The following is a 21726-nucleotide window of genomic DNA, read 5'->3' as shown; positions in this document are numbered from 1 at the left end:
GACCTCAGGTGATACACCCGCCTCAGCCTCCCAAAGTGCTGGGATTACAGGTGTGAGCCACCAACCCTGGCCATGTCCCTTGAACTTTTCAGTGCCTATCATTCCATCCAGGGTAGTGTGGAAAACTAAGAAATACCTTGACCTAGTGTGCAAAGGATTTAGGTTAGAGAGTGAAAAATAATCTATCAACAGCAAGCATTAATTGAGAATGCTGGAATGGGTCAATTCTTAAGGATCCTTAATAATAATCTAGACTTTGCATGGCTTTCTTTTTTTTTTTTGAGACAGAGTCTCACTCTGTCACCCAGGCTGGAGTGCAGTGGTGCGATCTCAGCTCACTGCAAGCTCCACTTCCTGGGTTCACACCATTCTCTTGTCTCAGCCTCCCCAGTAGCTGGGACTACAGGCGCCCACCACCGTGCCCGGCTAATTTTGTGTATTTTTAGTAGAGACGGAGTTTCACTGTGTTAGCAAGGATGGTCTCGGTCTCCTGACCTTGTGATCCGCCCACCTCGGCCTCCCAAAGTGTTGGGATTACAGGCGTGAGCCACCGTGCCCGGCCATGGCTTTCTTATCAGAATTTTTTTTTTAATCAGAAAATGACTGCATACTTTTTTTTTTTTTTTTTTTTTGCCCCTAAAAGCCCGGGAAGGAAATATATAGCAGAATTGTAAAAGCTATTCAAAGGATATTCCACAAGCCCCACTTCTCAAGCAGTGAGAAAATTTGGTGTTAGTCTAGAAACAGTTCCCACCTTTCAAGGTGTCTTACATCTTCAATTAAAAATGAGGTGTAATGAAAGCTCTGAGCCCATTTTGATGTTTAACTGAAGACAGTTAACCATCAAGTTTAAGTCAAGTCCCAATACTCCCTCTTATTTGGCCAAGATGTAAGGAAGCCCAGCTGCTTGCTCTTTTGACACCGGTGGAAGTTTAAACCACACAAGCTCTGGGACACACATGGAACCCCTCACTCCTGGCCACCTCCTAATCATAGTAAAAGCCAACATGGTCGCCTTTCCCTGCTCTCGCAAGCCATTTTGAACCTGCTTGGGGGTCTGCCTTGCTCTCCCCAGAAAGTCTCACTAAGTGAGTAATAAAGTTTTTCATACCCTTTTGGTGCTGCTGTCGTGTCGTAAGTAAGGACATTAGCAATTTGTGAGGCCAAGGTGGACGGATCACCTGAGGTCAGCAGTTCGAGATCAGCCTGGCCAACATGGTGAAACCGCATCTCTACTAAAAATACAAAAATTAGCCAGGTGTGATGGCAGGTGCCTGTAGTCCCAGCTACTTGGGAGGCTGAGGTGGGAGGATCACTTGGAGGTTGCAGTGAGCTGAGATTGCACCACTGCACTCCAGCCTGGGTGACAGAGCGAAATTCTATCAAATAAATAAATAAATAAATAAATAAATAAATAAATAAAATAAGTACGGACATTAGGACCAAATTTTTGGTGGGGTTCCATCATGCCTCCCCACAAAGACACAATACGAGGAGACTTTTATTTTGCTTTCATGAAACACACAAGAAAACTCAGTTGCTGGTGATTCACACTCATAATTATGGTGCCATCTCACAAATTATCCTGCTAGAACTGTGCCTAGAAGTAGAATATGGTAGTAAGTCATGTCCTTCATAAAGAAGAAACCCTTCTGCTTTAAACACCCATTGGGTTTTAGCATAGTTTATTTACTTAGAACAAGAGTAAGATTGCAAGTCCATTTCTATCTGCTAACGAACAAACACTGGAAAGTTCTTAGAGGCTTACAGACAGCCTGTTAATAACGTAGGCCAGATTCAAGACAAATAAAACATTTTTAAGGGCCTATCATTTGAAAGAAGCTCTAACAAAGAAAGGATTAGATTAGGCTCTAACCCTCAGGATTTCTAAAATAGAAAAGAGCACAGCTGCATTTTAAATCATCTGAGTGTGTGCATTATTTAGTAACTCCTTTTGTAACTGTTAGCACTACCAGTGCAATAAGAGAAAGTTAATTTTAGATGGCAGGGCATTTCCATTTTGTATATGTGTGTGTCATACGATTCATTCTCAAAAGCCTAGTTTGAAAGCCTCAGTTAAGATGTTTCTGTCGAGGTAAAACTGAAGCAAAATACTTTTATTCTAGTCCATCGTGTGGAGTTTACTCTGCCATGTAAAGCGGATAATTTTCTCATTAATATTTCGGAGCTCTGTAATGCTTCCATTTTCAGCTGGGTTAAAAATAAAAGACATCATAATAGCGCCAACTAAGTATTTCTATCAGGGTAGGAGTAATAAGCGGTTCGTGGCTCCATGGGGATTATCACATTACATTCATGGAAAACCACCAGTGCAACCCAGGCGACATTCAAGTTTGCCGTTAAAAGTAATATATAGTTGTCTTGTGCTGAGGTCAGACTAATCTGGATAAGAAAGAAAAATGCTCTAAAAAAATAAAATACAGAATGAAAAGAAAGACAATATTCCCCCTTGTTGGCTTGTCCCTGAAATTGGGACCAAGCCAACATGCACACCCCACCGCTTCCTGCTGGCATATTCTGGCGGTGAGAATCAATCCACTCTTTGTAGATATTAGAAATTGTGGAGACATTAAAAAGGCAAACACTGAATAGATCTAATGTAGTTGGAGACAAAGGGTTTAAGTGATGTGGAGGAAGAGGGCAAAAGGAAAGCCGGTCAAGATCTGGGCCAGCCAGTGTCTCATTGGAGGGACTTGGGGGACTCAAGGTCACACCCGAGTCCACCTCACAGCTCAGAGGTGACCCTTGTTTCTACTACTCTTAATGCTTTATGTCACCAACCAAATGCAAACAGCTGATTTCCCTTGGGACTACACTTAAAAGGGACGTTTACAAAATATCCAAAGTGCAATGTTTCTTTAATGTTCTATTTTAAGTTAACCTGCGTGTGTGTGGGTGTTTGGGGATGGGGGTGTTGTGTGTATGTGTATGTAGTTTACACATCTTGTATACAGTGGTGGGAATATATTCTTTTCTTGTCTTTTTTTTTTTTTTTTTTTTTTTAAGAGACGAAGTTTCACTCTTGTCGCCCAGGCTGGAGTGCAATGACGTGACCTTGGCTCACTGCAACCTCTGCCTCCCGGGTTCAAGCGATTCTCCTGCCTCAGCCTCCCAAGTAGCTGGGAATACAGGCGCCTGCCACCATGTCCAGCTAATTTTTGTATTTTTACTAGAGACGGGGTTTCACCATGTTGGCCAGGCTGTTCTCGAACCCCTGACCTCAGGTGATCTGCCCACCTAGGCCTCCCAAAGTGCTGGGATTACAGGTGTGAGCCACCACGCCCTGCCTCTTCCCTAGTCTTTTAAGAAACATAAACTCTGTATGCATCATGTCTAACAGGTACTTCTGTTTGAGACTTGAGGTACAAAATTGTTTTAATAATGACTTAACCTTGAACTAATTTTGAGTGTTAAAGCTTTCACTCCATACTAGAGAATAAAGTTGAAAGGGTTTTTTTTCCTAAGTGAATGACCAAAGCATTATTTTGCTAAAGCAATAAACTTCAACTGTAAATCGTGCCATGCACTAAGTAGGTCACTGAAAACTAAAATGATATCAGATGTAGTCTAGGATTTCAGTTTAGCAGGATTATCTTTTCTAATTGCTGTTAAAATAAAACAACTATTTTTACTAAAAGCTTGGGGGTATGCTAGAGTGTTTTTAAAGCTATATTACAGCAAAAAAAAAAAAAAACAAACAAACAAAAAAAAAAACTTCCCGTGACAAGTTTTTATAAAAATGCTTTCGTTCACCTTACTGCCTTAGAAAAATTATACACTGGATAGAATTTTGACTTTAAAGGTTTAGAGCCCTGGGATGCCACATGGGCACTGTGAATAGAATTTTCAGTCAGGAACATAGTGAAACCCCGTCTCTACTAAAAATACAAAAATTAGCCGGGCATGGTGGCACGTGCCTGTAGTCCCAGCTACTCGGGAGGCTGAGGCAGGAGAATCGCTTGAACCTGGGAGGTGGAGGTTGTAGTGAGCATCATGCCACTGCACGCCAGCTTGGGCAACAGAGTGAGACTTCGTCTCAAAAAAAAAAAAAAAAAAGAATTTTCAATCAGGAACTGTCATGCCCTTCCTAGAAGTACTAGGAACACCACTGAATAAGCAAAGAATAAGTGAGAGAAGTTTCTCTTTATGGATTCCAGCTAAAGAAATACAGAATTTGAATAGCACCACTTTATAACCCAATAAATGGAGGGACCTGCCCATTGAGCACGAAGGGTTGAGAGCATCTCAAAAGTAGAGACAACCAGATACTGCACGTCTCCTGCTGGAAATGCCCCACACTATCTACAGAGTAGTCTTGCCCTACCCCACTCACTCAAAAACAACTTGAATCTGAACAAGCGTCTAGACCTACATAGATATTTATAGGAAATACAAGGAAGAGAGAAAAATGTTATAGAACACCATGGAGATGCCATCAGCAAAACTCATTTATGAAAAACTCTACAAGATAAATAACCCAGTTTCCTCAGCAAATGAGTTACAAGGAATTAAGAAAAAGTGCCAGGCACATTAGCTCATGCTTGTAAGGACGACAAGACAAGAGGATGGCTTGAGCCCAGGAGTTCGAGACCAGCCTGGGAAACATAACGAGACCCTGTCTCTACAAAAAAAAATTAAAAATTAGCCTGGTGTTGTGGTGTGTGCCTATAGTCCCCGATACTTGAGAGACTAAAACAGAAGGATTACATGAGCCCAGGAGTTCAAGGCTGCAGTGAGCTATGATCATGCCACTGCACTCCAGCCTGGGCAACAGAGTGAAACCCTGATCCTGTCACCCAAAAAAAAAGGAAATCTACATAGGTTAAGAGACAACTACTCATCACAAGGTGACCTTATATACTTCTTGATTCAAACAAACCAATTAAAAGAAAAATTACATAGATAAGGAGATTGAAAACCCCCTGGATATTTTTATCATAGTTAAGCAACCATTGTCATTTGTTTTAGAAATAATAATGGTATTTTGATTATGTTGAAAGAGAAAAATCCTTATATTTTGAAGACACAGACTGAAACATTTACAGATTTTTAAGAATTAATTTCTTATTTGACAAAGGAGGTATGTTCTGGGATTACTTCCTCAAAGAATTATGACTCTTTCCTCTTCCCCACCCCAAGCTAAAGTTCCCCTCCATCATATTTCAGTACTACCTTGTGTATATCTCCATCTTTGCACCTCCATGTTGCATAATAATCTGTTTATGTGAGTGTTTCTACCACTAGACCGAGTATCATTAGGTCGATGATCATGCCATAATTGATTTGGTTTCTCTAATTCCTGACACATGATGAATCAATAAATGAATGAATGCATGAACAATTCATTAACACCAATATTTTATTTTCAGCTCTACATGCTTATAGTAGCCAGGAGTTTTGAACTTCCCAATGCAAATGATGAATGGTTTCTGATTCCCAAGTTATAGAATTACCAAACAGCTTTCAGTCTCACTGTTTTAGCCATGTCTTCCTCCAAAGAATCGATGACTAATAGTCATAATAGCCAACTTTTATAGCCCACTTCCTATACACTGGGCACTGTTCCGAGTACTTATGTTTTAAATAATATTTTCATTACAATCCTTTGACATAAGGCCTAATCTGATCATTCTCATGTTAGAGATGAGAAACTGAAACACAGAGATGTGGGTCAGTGTCCAAGGTCTCTCATAAGGGGCAGACCTGGGATTCATACCCAGGAAATCTGCTTCCAGAACATCTTCACTTGACCATGCTCAATAGCCTCCCTAAGGTAACTAGAGCCTTGTTAACTAGTAGGTGTGGACTTTGCAGAAAGCTGCATCTCTGGGCCATTGCAGTTCCAAGCACTTGATTCATAAATGATCGCTTTATTCATGCCAAAAAACACTATGAAATAAAGGCAACCTTAGGAAGATAAATAATCAGTATCAGAATAATGTAAGATAAAATACCAGAAATAGCAGAAGAATGTAAGATTGTCTTCAGATGTTTTGGGGGTTTTTTGTTTGTTTTTTTTTGTTGTTATTTTTTGTTTTGAGACAGAGTCTTGCCCTGATGCCGAAGCTAGAGTGCAGTGGCACAATCTTGGCTCACTGCGACCTTCAATTCCTGGGTTCAAGTGATTCTCGTGCCTCAGCCTCCCAAGTAGCTGGGACTACAGGAACCCACCACCACACCTGGCTAATTTTTGTATTTTTAGTAGATATGGGGTTTCACCATGTTGGCCAGGCTGGTCTTGAACGCCTGACCTCAGATGATCCACCTGCCTCGGCCTCTGAAGGTGCTGGGATTACAGGTGTGAGCCACAGCTTTCAGATGTTTGTCAATCAAATTACTTCCCACTTCAGTACAGACATTTTGCCCAGCTAGTTAGAGTATTTTCTCGGGATGAGATCAGATGTGGCATTGACCCCATACATAAGACACCCATCATCTGACTGTGAACAAAAAATGAATTCCCAATTTAGCTCTTTCTTTGTGCCTCCTGCCCCATCTGGATACTGCTTCTTTCTTGGAATAATATCACAGTTAATCAAGATTACAAAAACATGGAACATTCCTCCCTCATTTGAGGAATTTGGGATTGGTCAAAATCATTGTTGAACAAAATATCTAAGACAGAATGGGATAGAATTTACTTGATCTTTCCTTTTTTTCTTTTTCCAAGGAAGAAAGTCTCACTGACTCCAGGATTCTTGGCTTAGCCATTACTCAAGCCACAAATACTTCAGTTATCCAGTGAGTCAGCAGCCTCCAACCACACTTTTAAATAAAGGCCTTCTATCATGATATTTTTCACATGTGTTTTACTCCCTGTTGTATACCCTATAAATGCTAAGCTGTTACGATTTTTTTTCCTCTCATTTCTTTCTGCGGAGATAGACCTGACATTTCTTTCAAGAAGACTGTTACTTATTTTCTACTAAGACTCAAACAACAAACTTTCTAGTGAATTCAATTGGGAGCTTCTTCTGGCCAATTCTAGCATTACTCTTTTTTTTCTCTTTCTCTTTTTTTTTTTTTTTTTGGTTAGTTTTTCTTTTTTTTTTCTTTGTAGACGGAGTCTCACTCTGTCGCCCAGGCTGGAATGCAGTGGCACGATCTTGGCTCACTGCAACCTCCACCTCCTGGGTTCAAGCGATTTTCCTGCCTCAGCCTCCCAAGCAGCTGGGATTACAGGCATGCACCACCAGACCCAGCTAATTTTTTTTTTTTTTTTTTTTTGAGACGGAGTCCTGCTCTGTCACCCAGCTCCCGGGTTCAAGCAATTCTCTTGCCTCAGCCTCTCGAGTAGCTGAGATTACAAGCTCCCTCCACCATGCCCAGCTACTTTTTCTGTATTTGTAGTAGAGATGGGATTTTGCCATGTTGGCCAGGCTGGTCTCAAACTCCTGACCTCAGGTGATCCGCCCACCTCGGTCTCCCAAAGTGCTGGGATTACAGGCGTGAGCCATCGTGCCCGGCCTTTTTTTTTCCTACCTTATTGTGGTACAACATGCATATATAAAATTTACAATTTTAGCCATTTTTAATTATGCAACTTAGCAGCATTAAGTACATTCACTCTGCTATGCAACCATCACCACCATTTATCTCCAGAACTTGCTTCATCTTCCCAAATTTAAACTGTGTATCTCTTAAATTCAAACTCCTATCCCCCAACCTAGGCCCTAGCAACCACCATTATACCTTCGGTCTCTCCTAATTTGTTCTTTGCTATTTCGATGGTTTTAATAAATGTGATTGGCCGGGCGCGGTGGCTCACGCCTGTAATCCCAGCACTTTGGGAGGCCGAGGCGGGCGGATCACGAGGTCAGGAGATCGAGACCACGGTGAAACCCCATCTCTACTAAAAATACAAAAAACTAGCCGGGCGTGGTGGTGGGTGCCTGTAGTCCCAGCTACTCGGGAGGCTGAGGCAGGAGAATGGCATGAACCCGGGAGGCGGAGCTTGCAGTGAGCCCAGATTGCGCCACTGCACTCCAGCCTGGGTGACAGAGCGAGACTCCGTCTCAAATAAATAAATAAATAAATGTAATAATCATGATAAGGGCAGTGGGTTGCTAAAACAAAGAAACCTATCCCTTTTTATCCTTAAATCCATTTTTCAACTTTCAGTTATTAAATTTGTAAATGATCCTTACTTTTACAAGTAAGGCTAGAGTGCAGTGGTGCGATGTTGGCTCACTGCAACCTCCACCTCCCGGGTTCAAGCAATTATCCTGCCTCAGCCTGGGATTACAAGTGCCCTCCACCACTCTTGGCTAATTTCTGTATTTTCAGTAGAGACAGGGTTTTGCCATGTTGGCCAGGCTTGTCTTGAACTCACGACCTCAGGTGATCCACTTGCCTCAGCCTCCCAAAGTGCTGGGATTACAGGCATGAGCCACCTCACCCAGCATTTTTTTTTTTTTTTTTTTTGAGACTGAGTCTCACTCTGTAACCCAGGCTGGAGTGCAGTAGTGTGATCTCGGCTCACTGCAACCTCCACCTCCCGGGTTCAAGCAATTATCTTGCCTCAGCCTGGGATTACAAGTGCCCTCCACCACTCTTGGCTAATTTCTGTATTTTCAGTAGAGACAGGGTTTTGCCATGTTGGCCAGGCTTGTCTTGAACTCACGACCTCAGGTGATCCACTTGCCTCAGCCTCCCAAAGTGCTGGGATTACAGGCATGAGCCACCTCACCCAGCATTTTTTTTTTTTTTTTTTTGAGACTGAGTCTCACTCTGTAACCCAGGCTGGAGTGCAGTAGTGTGATCTCGGCTCACTGCAACCTCCACCTCCCGGGTTCAAGGGATCTCCTGCCTCAGCCTCCTGAGTAGCTGAGATCACAGGTGCGTGCCACCACGCCCAGCTAATTTTTGTATTTTTAGTAGAGACGGGTTTTACCATGTTGGCTAGAGTGGTCTCAATCTCTTGACCTCATGATCCGTCTGCCTCGGCCTCCCAAAGTGCTGGGATTACAGGCATGAGCCACCTCGCCCAACTGATCCTTACTTTTGATGCTCTGTTTTAATGCACTTGTCTGCACACTGCTTTTAGGCATATTTTATGTGGTTCTTAATATAATCAAATATTGGGCAGGAAAAAGAAAGGGTCTCTGATTAAAAACAAGTTTAAGGGCTGGGCGGGGTGGTTCATACCTGTAATCCCAAAATTTTGGGAGGCTGAGGTAGGAGGATCACTAGAGGCCACAAGTTTGAGATGAGACCAGGCAATATAGCAAGACCCCATCTCTAAAAAAGAAAAGTAAAAAATTAGTCAGGCATGGTGGCATGTGCCTGTAGTCCCAGCTACTGCGGAGGCTGAGGTGGGAGGATAGTTTGAGCCCAGGAGTTTCAGGCTGAAATGAACTATGATTGCACCATTGCACTCCAGCCTGGGCAACAGAGCAAGAGTCTGCCTCAAAAAAAAAAAAAAAAAAAAAAAAAAAAACAAACTAAATAAATTTAAAGTGTGCTGGAGCAATAAGTTGTACCATTGGTTTACCAAAGGCTTTAAATTATATGTATTTCAGTGACATCTTTCTTCATGAACACTGTTAACCATGGATAATTAAGAATTTTCTAAGTTTGAGACAGTTGACTGATTTCCCACAAAATGCTTTGACTCATTTATCAAGTTCTTTTTTTTTTTTTTTTTTTTTTTTTAAGACGGAGTCTCGCTCTGTCACCGAGGCTGGAGTGCAGTGGCGCGATCTCGGCTCACTGCAAGCTCCACCTCCTGGGTTCATGCCATTCTCCTGCCTCAGCCTCCCAAGTAGCTGGGACTACAGGCGCCCGCCACTACGCCCAGCTAATTTTTTTGTGTTCCTTAGTAGAGATGGGGTTTCACTGTGTCAGCCAGGATGGTCTCAATCTCCTGACCTCATGATCCGCCCGCCTCAGCCTCCCAGAGTGCTGGGATTACAGGCTTGAGCCACCGCGCCTGGCTCAAGTTCTTTTAAAAGTAACTTTTCTCTTTCTCACATATCTTTGAGCTGGCACATCAGAAAACAGGCAAAGGTAAACCTCAGGAGAGAATTACCAGGGAGAACTAAATAAGTTATGGATGAGCATCTGGTAAAGCAACTTCTCAGCACCCGAGGGCAAATGGCAGGGAGAAAAGATTCTTGTGTTTTAAAAGCTGAGTAGGCAGACCGCACAGCACAGCGGAAAGAGCCCCTGCCTAATTTCTGAGACCTGGATGCCCTGAAGAGTCTCCCTGTGGGCAGATGAAGAGGCAGCAGTTCCACACCCAGAGGCAGGGCCTGAGGATCACATTCACACCAAAGAGTGGGAAGTAAAACCCATCCCATTCCCAGCGCCTCAATATTCTTTTTTTTAATTTCAATAGGTCTGGGGGGAACAGGTGGTGTTTGGTTACATGAATAAGTTCTTCAGTGGAGATTTCTGAGATTTTGGTGCACCCACAACCCAAGCAGCATACACTGAACTCAATGTGTGTAGTCTTTTATCCCTCACCCCCTTCCCACCCTTTCCCCTGAGTTCCCCAAAGTCCACTGTGTGATTCTAATGCCTTTGCATCCTCATAGCTTAGCTCCCACTTATGAGTGAGAACGTACAATATTTGTGTTTCCATTTGTGAGTTACTTCACTTAGAATAATAGTTTCTAGTTCCATCCAGGTTGCTACGAATGCCATTATTTTGTTCCTTTTTATGGCCACAATTTCTTTATCCACTTGTTAATTGACCAATATTGACTCAATATTCTAATAAAGTGGAAATTAAAAAGAAAAATTACAGCCTGGGCAATGTGGCAAGACCCCGTCTCTACAAAAAATTTTAAAATGAGCCAGGCATGGTGGTGCATGCCTATAGTCCCAGCTACTTGGGAGACTGAGACAGGAGGATTGCTTGAGCCAAGGAGTTTGAGGCTGCAGTGACCCGTGATGGCACCACTGCACTCCAGCCTGAGCAACAGAGTGAGACCCTGTCTCAAAAAAATTTTTTTAATTAAAATTAAAAGATCACGTAGGGTTAGTGGGGAAATGTCTCTCCAATGGATTTCCAAGAGCCTAATGTAATAAAATATATTTTATTATCACTGACGATAATAATCTTGTTTCTAAAACAAGATTTTAGAAAACTTTAATCTCCAAATCTCATTAGGATGACAGTACACGCACTTAAGATCTTTAAGCAACCCTTCTATGCATTGTTTTATTAATTATAGAATATACACTAAATAGAATGTATATATTATATATGGTATGCATGGAAAGAGAGAGAGATCTAAAAACTGAATTAACAAACGGACCACTACTTTTTGGATATTACTCCCTTGGTATGCAAAATATGAAGAAAGGGGACTTTGCCCTTTGTGAAATTCTCCTTGAGACAAAAGGCTAAATGCTGATCATTCACTGGTCCCACAACCCCTTTAATAAAGGGAAAAATATGTCCTGAGCACATTCCTATTGGGATAATTACAAGGGACTTTCTATGAGAACAGTGTCTGCTTACCTTTCTACACACTAATTATCCTTCCAGGAAGTGGGGTTTTGCCCTGAGATCCTTCCATCCAAACCCCCAATCGCTTCCTCTAAGGAAAGCATTCATCATTTCCTTCCAGCCCAGGCCTAAACTATTTCATATTGTATTGCTCAGGGCTCTTAACAAGTCCAGAAACAATCACATTTGTGCTGTGATGATCCCTTGAAGGCAGAGTGGAAGAGATGTTGTGGAGCTAACTCCTTTCCAGTAACAACAAAAGAAGCCATTGATCTTGAAAAGTGAGTAAAATCCAAATGGTTTAATAGTAAAGACATTACCCAGCAGCACCAAACACTTGCTGAAATTAGGCAGAATCTTGAGGAAAAAAAACTCATCAACCAAACTAAAATTATAAAAGGATGTGATGGTGAGGTGGCCAAAGCCTGGAGCCCTTCATCTATTTAGACAAAACAACTGTAAAGCTCACTTCAAACATGTTGATGTTTCTTCCATGGACTGGACACAACAAGCTGTTTCTGCCTTCTGGAAGTGTTTTTTCCCTTCCTTATCCTAACATCAAAATGAAACCACTAAGAGAACACAACATCTCCAATCCCAAATGGTGTTTCTCTGTAAGATCCAGCTCTCTCCAGCTGAGAAGTTCATCAAATCCTAATTTAGTAGCTATTCTTTTTCAAGTTGCAGTAAACATTGTAACACAAACACACAGTACAGGTAGTGAGAAAATCACTGCCAAAAATATCACAAGCACCCCTCAGGCAAACTTCCTTTCTCTGACTTTCTTTAGTACTTCAAGGACCTGTGCACAGTTGCCTGCCACACAGCAGATCACACTGAGGCCTTTTATGGAAGAGTGTCCCTCTCCCTTTCCTGCTTAAACTACTGTGTGTGTCGCTGGAGGCTGTAAGCCTGTGACCTGGACCAACAACAAGCCCCTGTGGTTCAGGGATCACTGCCCATTAAGAGGAGAGAAGAGGTCACTAGAAAAGGAATTCTGCTCAGTTAAGTGTCTTGCTCGGCAAGATGTAATGAGTATCTGATTCACCACACAGAGATCAATTGTTACAATTGTTTATTGGAGCACAGAACATTAACAGCTTTAGAAGGGAGGAGAAAATAGCTCCTTTCTCCTTCTCAGCTGTCAGCACACGTTCTGCCTTCTGGTTACAGAGGAGGGGACACGGCCCAGTGATTGTCTCCCAATCCCTGGACACCTCCTCAGGAGAGGGATCGCCACAAAAGCCCCCAGCCTGGACTGCAAGACAGAAATGGAATTTAAAAGGAACAAGCATAAATTTTAAGCATTTTCTGTTTTTCAGTTATTCCACTTACTTGAAGCGCTTTCAAAGAGAAGTAAAATATGTTTTTTGTTTGTTTGTTTGTTTTTTTTAAACAGAGTACTGCTCTGTCCCCCAGGCTGGAGTGCAGTGCTGTGACTTGGCTCACTACAGCCTCAACCTCCTGAGCTAAGCAATCCTCCTACCTCAGCCTCCCAAGCAGCTGGGACTACAGGCAGATGCCACCACATCCAGCTAACTTTTTGTATTTTTTGTAGAGATGGAGTCTCTCTATGTTGCCCAGGCTGGTCTTGAACTCCTAGGGTCAAGTGATTCTCCCACCTTGGCCTCCCAAAGTGTGTGAGTCACTATGCCTGGCCATTAACTACTCTTTTCTTTTCTTTTTTTTTTTTTGAGACGGAGTCTTGCTCTGTCCCCAAGGCTGGAGTGCAGTCATGCAATCTTGGCTCACTGCAACCTCTGCCTCCTGGGTTCAAGCAATTCTCCTGTCTCAGCCTCCTGAGTAGCTGGGGTTACAGGCACACGCCACCATGCCCAGCTAATTTTTGTATTTTTAGTAGAGACAGGGTTTTGTCATGTTGGCCAGGCTGGTCTGAAACTCCTGGGCTCAAATGATCCTCCCCTCTCGGCCTCCCAAAGTACTGGGATTACAGGCATGTCACTGTGCCTGGCCATTAACTACTTTCAAAAGCTCTCTTCATATAAATCTCAGGAAACAAGGGTAGACAAAGACATGTATGTCTTCTCATATTTTTCATCTGATTTCTACTCTTAATTCTAAATTCTTCAAAGATAAAAGGCCAAAGCTAATTAATCTATGTGGTCCTTACGGTACTGGCAGAAACAGCTACACAGAGAATATTCTGAATCCATCTTATTTTTGTTCATTTTTGAAAATAAATTTAAACCATTTCCTTTTCTTTCTCATTTTTCTTCATTTCCTCTTCCTACAATTTCTTAGCTCTGCCTTCCTGTTTTCTGTCTTCATTTGATCCTCCTTGTTCATATCCACCTCTCTCTCCCCTTTTCCTTCAAGTTTTATTTTAAAAGCTGTCTGCCTTCTAGAATTAACTCAAGCTTCCAGAAACTAGCAGGTGCTTATTGAAGGAATTGATGAGTGGATGAAATTGCCGTCCATTCAGACAATCTGGGTCTTCTCCTAGACTCAGAACAGAAGAATGAGGAAAAGAAATGGAATTCTGTCGGGAGAGAAATGGAATTCAGTTGGGAGAGAAGACTGGGCACTTCCCCTGTCTCCTGCTCTTCTGCACAAACTTATTGAAATAATGGACAAATCAGCCAGGCGTGGTGGCTCACGCCTGTAATCCCAGCACTTTGGGAGGCCGAGGCGGGTGGATCACCTGAGGTCAGGAGTTTGAGACCAGCCTGGCCAACATGGTGAAACCCCGTCTCTACTAAAAATATAAAAATTAGCTGGGCGTGGTGGCAGACGCCTGTAATCTCAGCTACTCCGGAGGCTGAGACAGGAGAATCACTTAAACCCAGGAGGCAGAGGTTGCAGTGAGCCAAGATCGCACCATTGCACCCCAGCCTGGACGACAGAGCGAGACTCTGTCTCAAAAAAAAAAAAAAAAAAAAAAAAAAGGACAAATCATGCCCAGCTGAGGAAATGAGCAAGCACATATGAAAAAGTCCCTAAAATAAAAACGGCAGCAAAAAAATGGTTGTTTGCCAAACAACAGTTACCAGCTTTCCAGGAAAAACTCATTCATAAATGGGAAGAAATTGGTGCTCATCTACTGAAGGGAATAGAAAGAGCCTTCTTTGTGCAACCTGTGCTGCAAAGACCACAAGCACTGCGGTCAGACAAGACAAAGAGACGTCTGGGAAATGCCACAACTGAGAATAAAGTCACTTCATACAGCCAAGAGGCTGCCACCACACAGATGCCTCCTGTAGATATCCAACTATCAGAACAGATACTATAATATTCTACACTGAGAAATGTGTTTCACCAAAGCAACACTATTGTATCCTGTCCAATAAAGAAAATTTATTTCCTTTTCTTTCATTATCCCATTTTAACACAACCAATTCCATTATTGTGTCTTCATGTCCTGGGCAATTCCACAGTGGACAACATCAAGGTATTAAGCATTGTTTCTGCCAGGCCTCCCTGTACTTCAGCACCACACCCCAAATTAGTCATAAAGCTCATGAAAACACCAGTCTATCTAGAAGCTGACATGCAAAATTTATTCCAGGCAGCTTGCTTTCCCTCCCACCAACTGTTAGAGTCATTGTGGTTCCATCTAGCCATAAGATCTTTCCTTTCATCCACATTTAAACTGTGGTAGCATGCAGCACCAATGAGGTTATGGGGAATGATGGAAAAAGGAAGAGTGAATGGAAAGAAAAGATCATGTGTCTTCTTCTCTGTGTCTTTTTCTTTTCTTTTTTTTTAGACAGAGTCTCGGTCTGTTGCCCAGGCTGGAGTGCAATGGTGTAATCTCGGCTCATTGCAACCTCCTCCACCTCCCGGGTTCCAGCAATTCTCCTGCCTCAGCCTCCCGAGTAGCTGGGATTAAAGGAGCCCACCACCACGCCCAGCTAATTTTTTTGTATTTTTAGTTAAGAAGGGGTTTCACCATGTTGGCCAGGCTGGTCTCAAACTCCTGACCTCAGGTGATCCACCTGCTTCGGCCTCCCAAAGTGCTGGGATTACAGGCGTGAGCCACCGCGCCCAGCTCTTTGTGTCTTTTCCTTTAGGGAAGAAACAAATGAAAAAGCGAATAAAGAACATAAGGTCGCTTTTTGAAATTCATTAATGTAAACCTTTCCTCTTAGCAAAATAAAGATAAAAATTTAATAACCCTATGGCAGCATATGCCCCCTACTACCTCTTTTTCTTTTTTTGAGATGGAGTTTTGCTCTTGTTGCCCAGGCTGGAGTGCAATTGAGAGGTGACAGCGTGCTGGCAGTCCTCACAGCCCTCGCTCGCTCTCCGTGCCTCCTCTCTGCCTGGGCTCCCACTTTGGCTGCCCTTGAGGAGCCCTTCAGCCCGCCGCTGCACTGTGGGAGCCCCTTTCTGGGCTGGCCAAGGCCGGAGCCGGCTCCCTCAGCTGGCAGGGAGGTGTGGACGGAGAGGCGCCGGCGGGAACCGGAGCTGCGAGCCGCCCTTGGGGGCCAGCGCGAGTTCCAGGTGGGCGTGGGCTCGGCGGGCCCCACACGCACTCGAAGCGGCCAGCCGGCCCCGCCAGCACCAGGCAGTGAGGGGCTTAGCACCTGGGCCAGCAGTTGCTGTGCTCAATTTCTCGACGGGCCTTAGCTGCCTTCCCGGGGGGGCAGGGCTCAGGACCTGCAGCCCCCCATGCCTGAGCCTGCCCCCTCCTCCGTGGGCTCCTTCCTGTGCAGCCAGAGCCTCCCCCACGAGCGCCGCCCCCTGCTCCACGGTGCCCAGTCACATCGACCACCCAAGCAAGGGCTGAGGAGTTCCCGCGCACGCGGGACTGGCAGGTAGCTCCACCTGCAGACCCCATGCGGGATCAACTGGGTGAAGCCAGCTGGGCTCCTGAGTGTGGTGGGGACTTGGAGACCCTTTATGTCTAGCTAAGGGATTGTAAATACACCAATCAGCACTCTGTATCTAGCTCAAGGTTTGTAAACACACCAATCAGCACCCTGTGTCTAGCTCAGGGTTTGTGAATGCACCAGTCCACACTCTGTATCTAGCTCCTCTGGTGGGGACTTGGAGAACCTTTGTGTCCACACTCTGTATCTAGCTAATCTAGTGGGGAAGTGGAGAACCTTTGTGCCTAGCTCAGGGATTGTAAATGCACCAATCAGCGCCCTGTCAAAACAGACCACTGGGCTCTCTGTAAAATGAACCAATCAGCAGGACGTGGGTGGGGCCAGATAAGAGAATAAAAGCAGGCTGCCTGAGCTAGCAGCGGCAACGGGCGCTCGGGTCACCTTCCACACTTTGGAAGGCTTGTTCTTTTGCTCTTTGCAATAACTCTTGCTGCTGCTCACTCTGCGTCTTTGTGAGCTGTAACACTCACTGCGAGGGTCTGCAGCTTCACTCCTAAAGCCAACAAGCAAAACCACGAACCCACCAGGAGAAACGGACAACTCCAGACATGCTGCCTTAAAAGCTGTAACACTCACCGCGAAGGTCTGCAGCTTCACTCCTGAGCCGGCGAGACCACGAAGCTCACCAGAGGGAACAAACTCCGAACACAGCCCAACATCAGAAGGAACAAACTCTGGACATGCCACCTTTAAGAACTGTAACACTCACCGCGAGGGTCCACGGCTTCATAAGTCAGTGAGACCAAGAACCCACCAATTCCGGACACACAATGGCACAATCTCAGCTCATCGCAACCTCTGCCTCCCAGGTTCAAGTGAGTCTCCTGCCTCAGCCTCCTGAGTAGCTGGGATTACAGGCATGTGCCACCACACCCGGCTAATTTTGTATTTGTAGTAGAGATGGGATTTCTCCATATTGGTCAGGCTGGTCTTGAACTCCTGACCTCAGGTAATCTACTTGCCTTGGCCTCCCAAAGTGCTGGGAGTACAGGCATGAGCCAACACACCTGGCCCCCTCCTTTTTTTTTGAACATTTACTCTTCTGTAATAAAAGACTCAGAATATGGGCTCCACACGATTTTGCAAATGTTTTTTCTTCCAGGCAGAACATGGAATTCATTGCTGCTTTTTAAAAATAAGTCATATCAGGGCCAGGGGCAGTGGCTCACGCCTGTAATCCCAGATCTTTGGGAGGCCGAGGCGGGCGGATCATGAGGTCAGGAAATCAAGACCGTCCTGGCTAACACAGTGAAACCTCGTCTCTACTAAAAATACAAAAAATATAGCCAGGCATGGTGGCAGGCGCCTGTAGTCCTAGTTACTAGGGAGGCTAAAGCAGGAGAATGGCGTGAACCCGGGAGTCGAGCTTGAAGTAAGCTGAGATCACGCCACTGCACTCCAGCCTGGGGGACAGAGTGAGACTCCCACACACACACACACACACACAAAGTCCTATCAGATTCACAGGTTTTCAATGACGATAACTTCCAAAACCAAGCTTTCATGGAAGAAATACACTTTCACCCATTACATCGTACTCCAGGCTAGACTTTTTGCTGATCCTCTGTTTCCTAATGAATTTGCTTTAAGTTTTAAGAGAAAGCTGAATACTCTCTAGAGGGAACCACAGTCTATAGCGACAGTTAACTCATACTTTCCTAAAAGCCATGTCTCCAAAACAAACAAGAGTTATGAATCCCAAACTACGGTGACATTATTTTAAATAATTCCATTTTAGATCAGATTAAGCCCACTCACGGATCACTTTCCTTCTCAAAAAATGAAAGCGCTTTATAGAGATGAACAAAGTAAGCTTCACAAATCTGCTTTTTGAAGGTGAAAATATCACACTTGCTTACAAAAGGGCAAAATTGTGGTTTTTCTCTGCTGGTTTTTTTTCTTTTCTTTCTAGTAGTAAAAGCAGGGTTGACAGCCCCAGAACTGTGCAATGTGCTGGAAAGAAGGTGGTGGATAAGACCACTCTTCTCTTATTAGGAAATAAGCCAGGCTGGCCCATGCCTTCTCTGTACATACAGAACAACTCGGAAAGCTTCCCAGGAAAACCACTCTGGCTGGCTGTGAGAGTCTCAGAGACAGTGGATTCCCAGGCTTGTTGAAACTCAGTGTATTGGGTTCCCGCAGGATTTTCTTCATTTTTTAATTGTTCCCAACCTCTGTCTATATTTTACAATTCAGAATCTTTCTTGTCATTGTGATTCTGGCAGATTCTGTATTTTCTTATAACTGTTAAGTTTCAAGCATCTCACACTCTGCATTATATGCAATATATCCACAAGCGGGAGAGACTTAATCTTTTATTTTTTTATATTTTATTTTATTTTTTGAGACAGGGCCTTACTCTATGGCACAGGCTAGAGTGTAGTGCTGTGATCTTGGCTCACTGTAACAACCTTCACCTCCCGGACTCAAGCAGTCCTCCCATCTCAGCCTCCCAAGCAGCTGGGACCACAGGTATGCACCACCACACCCAGCTAATTTTTTGTGTGTTTTTGGTAGAGATGGGATTTCCCCACGTTGCCCAGGCTAGTCTCGAACTCTTGGACTCAAGTGATCTGCCCACCTCGGTCTCCCAAAGTGCTGGGATTACAGGCATGAGCCACTGTGCCTGGCCAATCTTTTAGAAAATAGAGCAATTGTCTTCTCATATTTTCTCTTTCTGCTATCCCTGTCCTAAAATAATCTCCTTTATTCTCTCTATTTTAGTGTCATTTAAAAAATACTCTAAGAAGAGTTAATGTGTTCAAGTGCTTGGGAACCTTGGTTAAGGGGTCTAAGAGAAACAAGAAAGAGGAAATACAGGCACATCCCATACATTGTTGCAACATCCATGCTGACAGATTATGAGCAGGCAGAAAACAAAAGGGTCCCTATGAAGGATTTAAGAGAGAAATTGTATGCCAACCTACAACTGTGGAGTTGTTACAAAGGGTTCTTTAAATATTTCTGATGGGAATGAAATGAATTATGGCTAAGAAGGGGGGAAGAGGGTTTAAAGGGCAGATGTCAGGTAAATGAAAATGGTGAATTTCCTAGTTGGCCATACCCACCTCACCTGGTCAATAAGTTCTTTTTCTTTTTTATTTAAGACTTTGAAGTTATCTCTTGCATAATTTGCTTCTGACCTCAGTATAATCTAGTTCGGAATTGCTTCTGTTTGGATCACCCCTCATTCATTAAAAGACATTTCCATCTTAGGAAGTTTAGAAAAAGCTCTTGCCACTCATCATTTGTAGAAAAGCTTTTACACGGAAACAAATATATGCCAGATCCTTTGCTGTGGGCTGGATTTACTAAACATCCCTGGATTACTTTATAATTGGAATCCTTTTTATGGAGACCTGGACCAAATAAAATCTACGCAGACCTGCATTATATCATTTAATCTTCACAACAATCCTTGGGAAAATGAGCATCTATTATTCTATGCTACAAGACAGGAAACGGAAATGCTTTGTAGCTAAATAATTTACCTACCGTCACAGAAGAAGCTTTCCCACTGTGTCTGACACACCTGTGCTTTCCTTTCCGGCTACCACCTCTTTGCCAGACCTAGGGGAGAAAGGCTGGATCCAAGATCTTTGGTCTTTCAAGCCAACTTAAATTACAATTTAAAATTTTACACTTCTTTGCCAGAAATAATGGGAAAAGGCCAGATCTTAGATCTTAGTCTTTCAGTTCAATTAATTCTATATAATTATATATAAATATATTATATATATAAACATATATATATTTCCTTTTTAAGTCAGTTTCTTGCTGTGTTGTCCAGGCTACAATGCAGTTGTGTGATCACAGCTCGTTGCAGCCTCAGTCTCCTGGGCTCAATCAATCCTTCTGCCCCAGCCTTCTGAGGAGCTGGGACTACAGACATGCATCACCACACCCCACTAATTTTTTAAATTTTTTGTAGAGACAGGGTCTCCCCATGTTGCCCAGGCTGGTCTGGAACTCCTGGGTTCAAAAGAGCCTCCTACCTCAGCCTCCCAAAATGCTAGAATTACAGGCGTGAGCCACCACACCCATCGTAAAATACTTACATAATTTTAAATGTCAGGTCTGAAAATTTTAAATGACCATGTCACTATTTGGCACCAGGCTTTTCTGGGTTTCGTTGGTTTATGTTTATTTGGCTTTAGCCTGGAAAAGGAAACACAGTCTAAAATACACAAAGTCTTCTCTTTCTTTTCTTCCTCTCTCCCCCTCTTTTATTCATTTGCCAAAGGCAGAATGTATGTGTAGAAAACCCACTGGACCTGCACACGCATGGCGTCTCCTCTCTGGTCACACCGCTGCACACTGTTCCAGGAGTCAGAAACCTTTTCAGTAAAGGGCCAGGCAGGAAATAGGTCAGGCTTTGCAGGTCAGAAGTTTTCTGCTATAACTACTCAGCTCTGCATTTAGAGCTCAAAAGCAAGCAGAGGCAATACAGAAATGAAATGGAGTAGTTGTGTTCCAACAACTGTGTTCAAGAAACAGCCCAAGGGCTTGATGTAATCCATCCTGTACCACAGGCAGTTATAGCATTATCCCCACGGGATCTCTGATGTCAAAGTTCTTAACATGGGGTCCGCTGGCTTCAGGGAGTCTCTAAACTGCCCTGAAATAATTTTCAAGATGTTGTCTTTATATCTTTTTGTTCATATGGTCATTTTTTAGGTCATATGGGTCCCATAGCCCTCATCAGGTTCTCAAATGTTTGACTCAGTATAAGGTTAAACCTGAGACCCACAGTTCCAATATTGGCTGGTTTCTTCAGAGTCAAGTCGCACAAGTCAAGCCCTCCTGTATTTTCAGTTACTTTTTCCCTATGATTCACAAGGCTCACACTGTACTATTACGTGGATCCTAAAATCACCTCACACAACTTTCCCATCTTTGAGCCTCTGCAAATGTTTGCCAACCTGTTTGACGTGAACCTTTCATCTAATCCAGTTCAACTCATGAACAACCAAAGTAGCTCCTGAAAGCCAGGCTGTGTGTCCTGGGAGTAGAGAAACAGATCATGGAGTGGGAAGGAAGTCAGATGAGCAAACCACCAGGTCAGTGTGGCAGGGAGAGTTAGAGGCTCAAGAGGGGTGCCTACCCCGGATATGGGGTCAGGGATGTTTCCTGGAGGAAATCCTCATGATGCTGGGGTCTTATTTGAGAGGTGAAGCAGGCTGGGCTTCTGGGTCCGGTGGGGACTTGGAGAACTTTTCTGTCTAGCTAAAGGTTCGTAAAGGCATCAGTCAGCACTCTGTAAAAACGCACCAATCAGCACTCTGTGTCTAGTTAAAGGTTTGTAAACACACCAATCAGTACTCTGTAAAATCGCACCAATCAGCGCTCTGTGTCCAGCTAAAGGTTTGTAAACACACCAATCAGCACTCTGTA

Source organism: Pongo abelii, chromosome 4 (assembly GCF_028885655.2).
Source record: "Pongo abelii isolate AG06213 chromosome 4, NHGRI_mPonAbe1-v2.0_pri, whole genome shotgun sequence".
Taxonomy (NCBI): Eukaryota; Metazoa; Chordata; class Mammalia; order Primates; family Hominidae; genus Pongo; species Pongo abelii.
Note: the sequence above shows the minus strand (reverse complement) of the source record.